The 7,624-nt window shown below is 41.2% G+C and overlaps 1 non-coding gene across 1 annotated transcript; it reads left to right on the top strand.

The window, feature by feature from the left end:
• Positions 1–7,184: 7,184 nt before the first annotated feature.
• On the top strand, positions 7,185–7,261 carry LOC142654761 (small nucleolar RNA SNORD83). Its single transcript, XR_012849101.1, has one exon. It is a non-coding gene; the product is annotated as a small nucleolar RNA SNORD83 (small nucleolar RNA).
• Positions 7,262–7,624: the final 363 nt, after the last annotated feature.

Here is a 7,624-nt window from a genome sequence, read left to right as displayed (position 1 = left end):
ACATAACTAGACAGATTTGCCATTTAAAACTATAGGAAGGCTGGGTAAGTACCCATTTATAGCAGTAAAGGGGTTGTTTGGTTTAGAAAGCCTATTTTAAAATACCCTATTAGGGTATTCTAAGTTTATAGAGTGAGTGGGGTTCTCCTGTTCAGAATTATCATCTCCGAGTGGAGAGTGGCTACAAATATTGTCCTTCTGCCTGGAGGACTTAACATGCCCATGCATTACACGAATAGCCCATTAATTTCAATGAGATCTATGTAATGCTTCATTTCTCCTGTGGTGGCACTGCAGGGTAATTTACTGGTTCACCTACAAAACACCACTGATCGTTGGTGGTCCGAGCAGCAAGACACCTTTTGATCAGCTTATTTTCAGGGACTCTTTGTTAGAAAAAGGGATTGGCAAAACGCCTTTAATTGTAGCCATATCGGTTGTCACTCATTTAAGGGAAAAGTAGTACTAGGAAAATATAGAAAGGATTGCATTTTTCATCTCAGTTCTGTTCTCTATCTGTTGGGAGTGGAGTCTGTAGTCCCTGCATCGAACTGGTTGTCATTTCTGTTTCACTTGGCAAAATGACATTTCAGACCAAGTAACTGTTGCACATTCAGATATTCCTTCATTTCTCTCAATTGTGTAATCAAATTTGAAAAGCAAAGTTTGCAGAGCAGGATATTACCATAGCAAATTCGTGTCTGTCCTAAGAATGCGCAAGGGGAATTAAGAAATCAAAAAACATTGGCAGGTGAATAAACAGAGAAAAATGTACAGGATTTTGCATTTGCAGAATGGGAATTGTTCTATAACCATCCATGAAAATCAATTGTTATCATGCACGCGCAGTCATCTCTGAAAAGAACATCGATAGCAGCAGATCAATAGGATTATTATTATTTTTTTATACCTAAAACGTACTAGTTTCTACAATGAATATTTATTAGCAACAAATTTTAGTATAGTAAAGTAGACATACACTACCCTCCACTGGGCAAGGTGGCACTCTGATTGAGTATACTAAAAGGCTGATCCCTATAAGGGTATTAATATGGCTTTATTGACCAACCAATTTACATGCCTGGTCAACAGGAACAAGTGCAAAACCTTTCAGACCACTGTAGCGTAGGTGCAATTTAGCATCTGTATTACCGTTGTGATACCTGGACTCTGTGCGGATCTAAGTTTGGGTTAGTTGAACCATGGGAGGTGCTGGTATTTATGCCATAATACAAACGCAAGATTGTGGCTGCATTATGGCTGACTGAAACCAGACGTAATTGTATTATTAACTACTGCACTGTTTTTTTGTCTTCCTCCACATTTTGTTTTTCAATGCACAACAATATATTATATCTATAAGAGAGAGATGAAATGAGTGGATACCAGACAAGTCCAGAGCTGCTCAAACTAGTAGAGGCGGGAAAAGAAAGGGTCAGCCGAAAAAATTTAAAATGGCCAATCCCCTTTGTTCCAAAAATGGGTGGCCAGCCGATGCACCTTAGTCTAGGTTCACACCTTGTCCAGGCATAATATTCAAAGTGCCCTATCTTGTACATGATGTGATCGGCGCTGTAATGTAGATTACAGCAGTGTTTTTAATTTAGAAAAACGATCGTTTTTGACGGAGTTATGACCTATATTAGCTTTATGCTATTGAGTTTCTTAATGGACAACTGGGTGCGTTTTACTTTTTGACCAAGTGCGCGTTGTACAGAGGAGAGTAAACTCCAGCAGGAGCAGAAAAATTATGTCGTTTTTGCTTTTTTCCATTCTCGTTTTCACCATGCTCTCCTTCATTGGGATCAGTATAAACAAGGCACTAATTTGGCAAAATGTTTTTCTAAATGATGTAATGTATTGTTGGCTAAGAATTTTGAGATGGAAAAAAGAATTAGCTGTTAATTAGTTGTTAAAAATTAGTTGGAAAACTTTTTAGCAATTACTTCAAAAAGTCTAAAAATATATTTTAGTGACATTTTCTCTCTAAAATAAAACTCTTTCTGGGTTTGTGGTGAGAAATTATTTTCTTGCACAGTACTAACACATCATCTATTTTTGCAAAGTTTAGGATAAAGTACTTTGAAATTGAAACACAAAACTAAAACTGGCCTTACATATCCGATAGGTGGCCATACAGTTATCTCAGTGGACCTACCCATAAACATACACGCTCAGATTGGGGGGGGGGGGGGGTTCATGTATATTTCTTTCATTGGGGAGTGGGGGAGACAAGCCTTTGCCAGAAAACCTCTGGAAAGACACTCTACAAGAAAGGATTTGGCATATTGAAATGCAACACGTCCGAACCTTGCTTCTCCCAATACAAGGTGGGATACGCTGACAATGATAACTGGGACTGCCAACATTGTTAAGAACGAATGGGTCACTCCAACGGTTTTATAGTAAAGATAACTTCACATTCATAACTTCCATTGATATCTATATGACTTAGTGGTCCTTGACTAAACTGGTTGTCCTGTTTAGAAAACCAATATTTTAAAATACCCTATTAGAGGATTAATAGATGGGGATCCTCATTGATTATCCAGAGTGAAGAGTGGCTACAAAGAGTGTCTCTTGTTCTGGAGGACCTGGCAGGTATGTGCATTACATTGACAGCATATTAATTGCAATGCAACTGTGTAATACTTATTTTCCCCTGCGGTGGTGCTGCAGGAAATTTGAACATTTATGCCCAGGTTCCAGCACAGTTTAGCACTGATCATTAATGGTTCCAGCAGTAGGACACTCTATGATACGGTGATCATCAGGGAGCCTACAATCAAAAAGGGATGGTCCAAAGTGGGCAACCTCTTTAAAATTGTTACTTGGATCCTTTTGTTCTCTACATCGTTGGGGGTCTAGCTCTGGTGTGACACTTATGACATGTCTGACTGATATTTTATTAAATTTAAAACCTTTTTCTGTGGGGCCCCAGACAAGGGCCTGATTTGCCAATATGATGAATGTCTTCATGGATGTAGGTGTGCAGGACGGCATCGGGCTACATTGCACAAGTAGAAAATAATAATGATAAATTTTTGTTACTTTCATAAATATCATTATACTGGGTATTTTTTTTTGTTTTATTCCTATTCCCTTTCTCTGATAGAGTGATGGGTAGAATATGATTAATCCTCTCTGTTTTATCTGAAAAGTGACAGCAGAGAAATGTACTGATGCATATTGCATTTCCATCTTTCAGATTCATATTCCTAATTTAGCTCGCTGTATAGGAGTCGTTCAGGGCTATGTGTCTCATTATGATTAGCAGTGTGATTTTTCTCCTTGCAATGGATTTTGTAGGATTTCCAGTTCAGTATGTGGTATGTGGTAAATGTGACTGCATAATTCAGATTTCTCCACTGCTTTAGCTTAACACATTCTCTGCACATTATGTTTTGTGAAATTAATAAGATTTCTATTTGTATTTTATTGGATACTGAGATTTTTCTTATAATGTTAAAGGGGTTTTCCCGCCAGTATTTATTGATGGCCTATCCTTAGGATAGGTGATCAATATCAGAACGGTGGGGGTCTGACTCTCGGCACCCCCGCCGATCAGCTGACTGAAGGGGCCGTGGCGTTCAGCCTCTTCAGTGTTCACCAGGCACAGCACTGTACACATCAGTCCCATTCATTGGAATGGAAACAGAACTGCAATCCCAGGCATAGCTGTTTCGGATGCACACTTTGGAAGCCGGTACTGTGCCTGTAAACTGTAAAAAGGCTGCGGCAACTAACGCCATGGCGCCATAAATCAGCTGATTAGTGGGGTGCTGGGAGTCGGACCCCCACTGAACTGATAGTGATGACCTATCCTAAGGATAGGTTATCAATAAAAAATGTCCGGACAACCCGTTCAAGAATAACCTAAAGGAAAGCAGCATTCAGTGGCATAGCTATAGAAGTTTTAGAAGTAACAGTCCCAATTGAGCCCCACATATATATGCAGGACTATACGAAGGAGGTGCAATAATGTCTCACTATACAAATTATTTGATATTATCTATTGATTTTATACAGAGTTTCTTTATTAGATAAAGTGGCATGTGGTCCAATTCGGTACAGGGACCAGGTATAGATTTGCACTTTGGCCAAATACATCCAAGCTACGCCTCTAACAGCAATAGTACTACAATGTAAAGAAGAATACATTGCCTCCAATGAGATGAAGATCGTCAGGGGAAGTTGCAGCTGGTCCTACCTGTACCCTGCAGTGGCCACCACAGGAGAAATCTAGTATTACATGCTAGTTCTCAGTTACGACTAATGGATGCGGGCCCTGAGCATGGGACTCTACCCCTCCTAAAAGGTTCATATGCTATTAAGGCTAAAATTATTGTCTCTTAAAATTATATCTTATACTGGAGTAATAAAAGCTGCTGGGCCCCATATTTGTTTGTGGACCTCCTGGTGGTACTTCCTTGATCTACTTACAAACCCGTATGTGCATATCTTTAGTCTGATGTACATGATGAAGCATTACCGTGTTTCCCTGATAGTAAGACACCCCCGATTGTAAGACGTATCGGGGGTTTCAGGGGGGTCGGCTAATATAAGCCGTACCCCGAAAGTAAGACATATGTCTTACTTTCGGGGAAACACGGGGGTATTGCCGCCTCCTGCCCACTTCCGCGCTGCCCCCCTCTCCATACGTCTCCATACGTCACCGCGCCGTCCCCTGCACTTGTCAATGCCGCCTCCTGCTTAAAATACGGTAATGCACACAGTATTAACTCCTTAACGCCGAAGGACGGATATATCCGTCCTCAGCAGCTGCTAGTTCGCGCAGGAGGACGGATATATCCGTCCTGTGATGGCGCGGGTACTGAGACTGTACCCACGCGATCAGCGGCAGGAGCACGGCTGTTATACACAGCCTGGCTCCTGCTGCAACTGCCGGAATCGAAGCGCGCGCCGATTCCGGCAGTTTAACCCATTAAATGCCGCTGTCAATAGTGACAGCGGCATTTAATGTGTTTGACAGAGGGGGGAGCTCCCTCTGTCACCCGATCGGCGCCCCCGCAAACAAATCGCGGGTCGCCGTCGGGTTTCCATGACAGCCGGGGGTCTAACAAAGACCCCCAGGTCTGCCTTCAGCATCTGCCTGTTAGGCGATGCCGGAGGCATGACCTAATAGGTTGCCTGTCAGTTTTACACTGACAGGCAATAATGCTTCGGTATACTAAGTATACCAAAGCATTATATATGCGATCGGCACATCGCATAGTGAAGTCCCCTGGTGGGACTAAAAAAAAAAATGTAAAACAGTTAAATAAAGTTTGTGAAAAAAAAAATAATAATAATTCGACAATTTTTTTCCAATATAAGACATACCCCGAAAGTAAGACATAGTGGGGCTTTTGGGGATAAAAAGAAAGTAAGACACTGTCTTACTTTCGGGGAAACACGGTATTTTTCAGTAGATGCGTTCCATCAGTAAATGAGCCTCTGGCAAGTGGTATGGATGTCATCGCAGTAGGGCCACCCCTTACCTTATATCCAACAAATGCTACTAAAGGACTGCCAGCTTTTGGCTACTAGGATGTTCTATTGTCTCATTGTTGTTGACTTGGCTAATCTATTGAATGTTTTTATTTAAAGCTGTATTCCCATCGTAGACATTAATGGCATATGGACAGGACAAGCCATACATTTCTGAAAGATGCAGACCCCACCTCTGGTGAATCACACCTATCTCCCAAACGGGGCCCATCTGACCTTGGCCTGCTTGGTAAGATGGCCACTGGCCTCCACCTCCAGGCAGTGAACGAATGAAGAGGTGGCCGGGATTACGGAAACAGCCGAGCTCGCTGTGCTCTGCTGTTTGTAAGATGGGAATACACCTTTAACCTTTGACTTAAATTTGGTTCTCAAACAAGATCTGTGCTATTGTCTCCTGATTTCATCCTGAACCTTGTCGAAACGTTCTTGACGTAACATAACAACACACTACAATAGAACTAGGGGGATGTCTATGGACAGAGGGGAATAAGCCGCTGCCAGAATCAAAGGATCGGGCATGTTGACATCAGAGGAGAGTCAAGTGGACCCCATACACATTAGATAATCGGTCATTGGGTTCGGCCGAGTTCTGTCTATGGGCACCTTAATTTAAAGCTCCTAGGACCCAATGCAAATTCTGTAACACTCATCAAATATTTGCCATTTATAATACTGGTGTCTTTTTATGTTCCCTCTGTTTTTTTTTTTTGAAGACTCTCAGACACCAGGCACCAGTTGTGACTGCTACCTCTGCAACCCACATATCCCCTGACCAGCCATTATTAAAGAAATGTATTTAGTTTACACTGCACTAGCCAAGTGGAAAATTTACATATCTTGTATTGCACAGACCAACCTGGCTTGTCTATGATTACCCCTGTATGAGGTTTTGAAAAAATGGACGTCGCCTTTAAGAAACTGTTATAGTACTTTTCTGTAGAAACTTTTTAAAGACAAATACACTTGGAAATACTCTTGATAAATGATACGGGCTCTGCCATTTCTTTCCCAGATCATCTCTGAATTAGTGATGCAAAGTATTATTCTGCAGCGAACCAGATGTCAATGTAGAGGTATAATGCTTGAGTGACTACATCCCATCTTTTATTGAAAAGAAAAACATATACAAATAAATATTTTTGTTTCACTTAAATGCATCCAATTTGCAGTCATACTGTGTGCAGTCTGGAGCTATTGCTGTTCTCTCTGCGCATCATTTACCAGTAATCCAAAAATGATGTCCTATATGTTTTCAGCAGCAGAAGTCCATGGCTGGTACATGAAGCAAGTACTGATAGATCTCTACGCTATCATATACTCAACACAAGATTGCCATTATGTGGTTCAAATTACAATAAGAAAAAGATAAAATAACTGGGAGTGTTCGAAAGAACATGAAGGATGGGGAATGCTTCTTCCAAACCCCCGGCTTGCACTTCTGAACGGATCACTTAGTCTTAGTGGGTGTAATTGCACCCTCAAGTCCGACTTTAATATTATAAGGATAGTCTAATCTACAGGAAACCTGTTCTGGTAATAGAGTCATTCCCTTCATTCTAATCTACCGAGACACCACAACCGTTCTTGCAGTTGCTTAATAGCCGGTCTGCTCCTGTTTTAAAGATTTTATTGGTACAAAGAATTAAAGAGGTTTAGAAATCCCATTTTCAAATACCCTATTAGAGAATTCTAAGTAAATAGAGGGGATCCCTCATTGAGGACCCTCATCTATTATCCATAACTGAGAGTTTCTTCCTTTCTGTAGGACCCGGCATATCCATGCATTAAACAGACAGCCTATTGATTTCAATAGGCACCATATAATTCTTCATTTCCACTGCGGCGGCGCTGCGGGGACATTGAACATTTGTTGTCGAGTTACCCCACAGATTACAGCTCATCTCTGGTGGTCCCAGCAATGGGTCACTCTGTTATCAGCTAATTGTCAGGGTATTCATATTGTAACATGGGTAATCCGCTTCAGAGATGGACCTAGCCTTCAGAAAATTGTCAGGTGACACCCTTCAGTCGGCAGGTGACAACCACTTTCCTTTTTGATGAAATCACACTAATCTAATTAATCACACTGAATAGTATTATGTAGGTCAGGACA

The sequence above is a fragment of the Rhinoderma darwinii genome, chromosome 5, assembly GCF_050947455.1.
Source record: "Rhinoderma darwinii isolate aRhiDar2 chromosome 5, aRhiDar2.hap1, whole genome shotgun sequence".
Classification (NCBI taxonomy): domain Eukaryota; kingdom Metazoa; phylum Chordata; class Amphibia; order Anura; family Rhinodermatidae; genus Rhinoderma; species Rhinoderma darwinii.
Note: the sequence above shows the minus strand (reverse complement) of the source record. Positions and strands in the feature narration are given on the sequence as shown.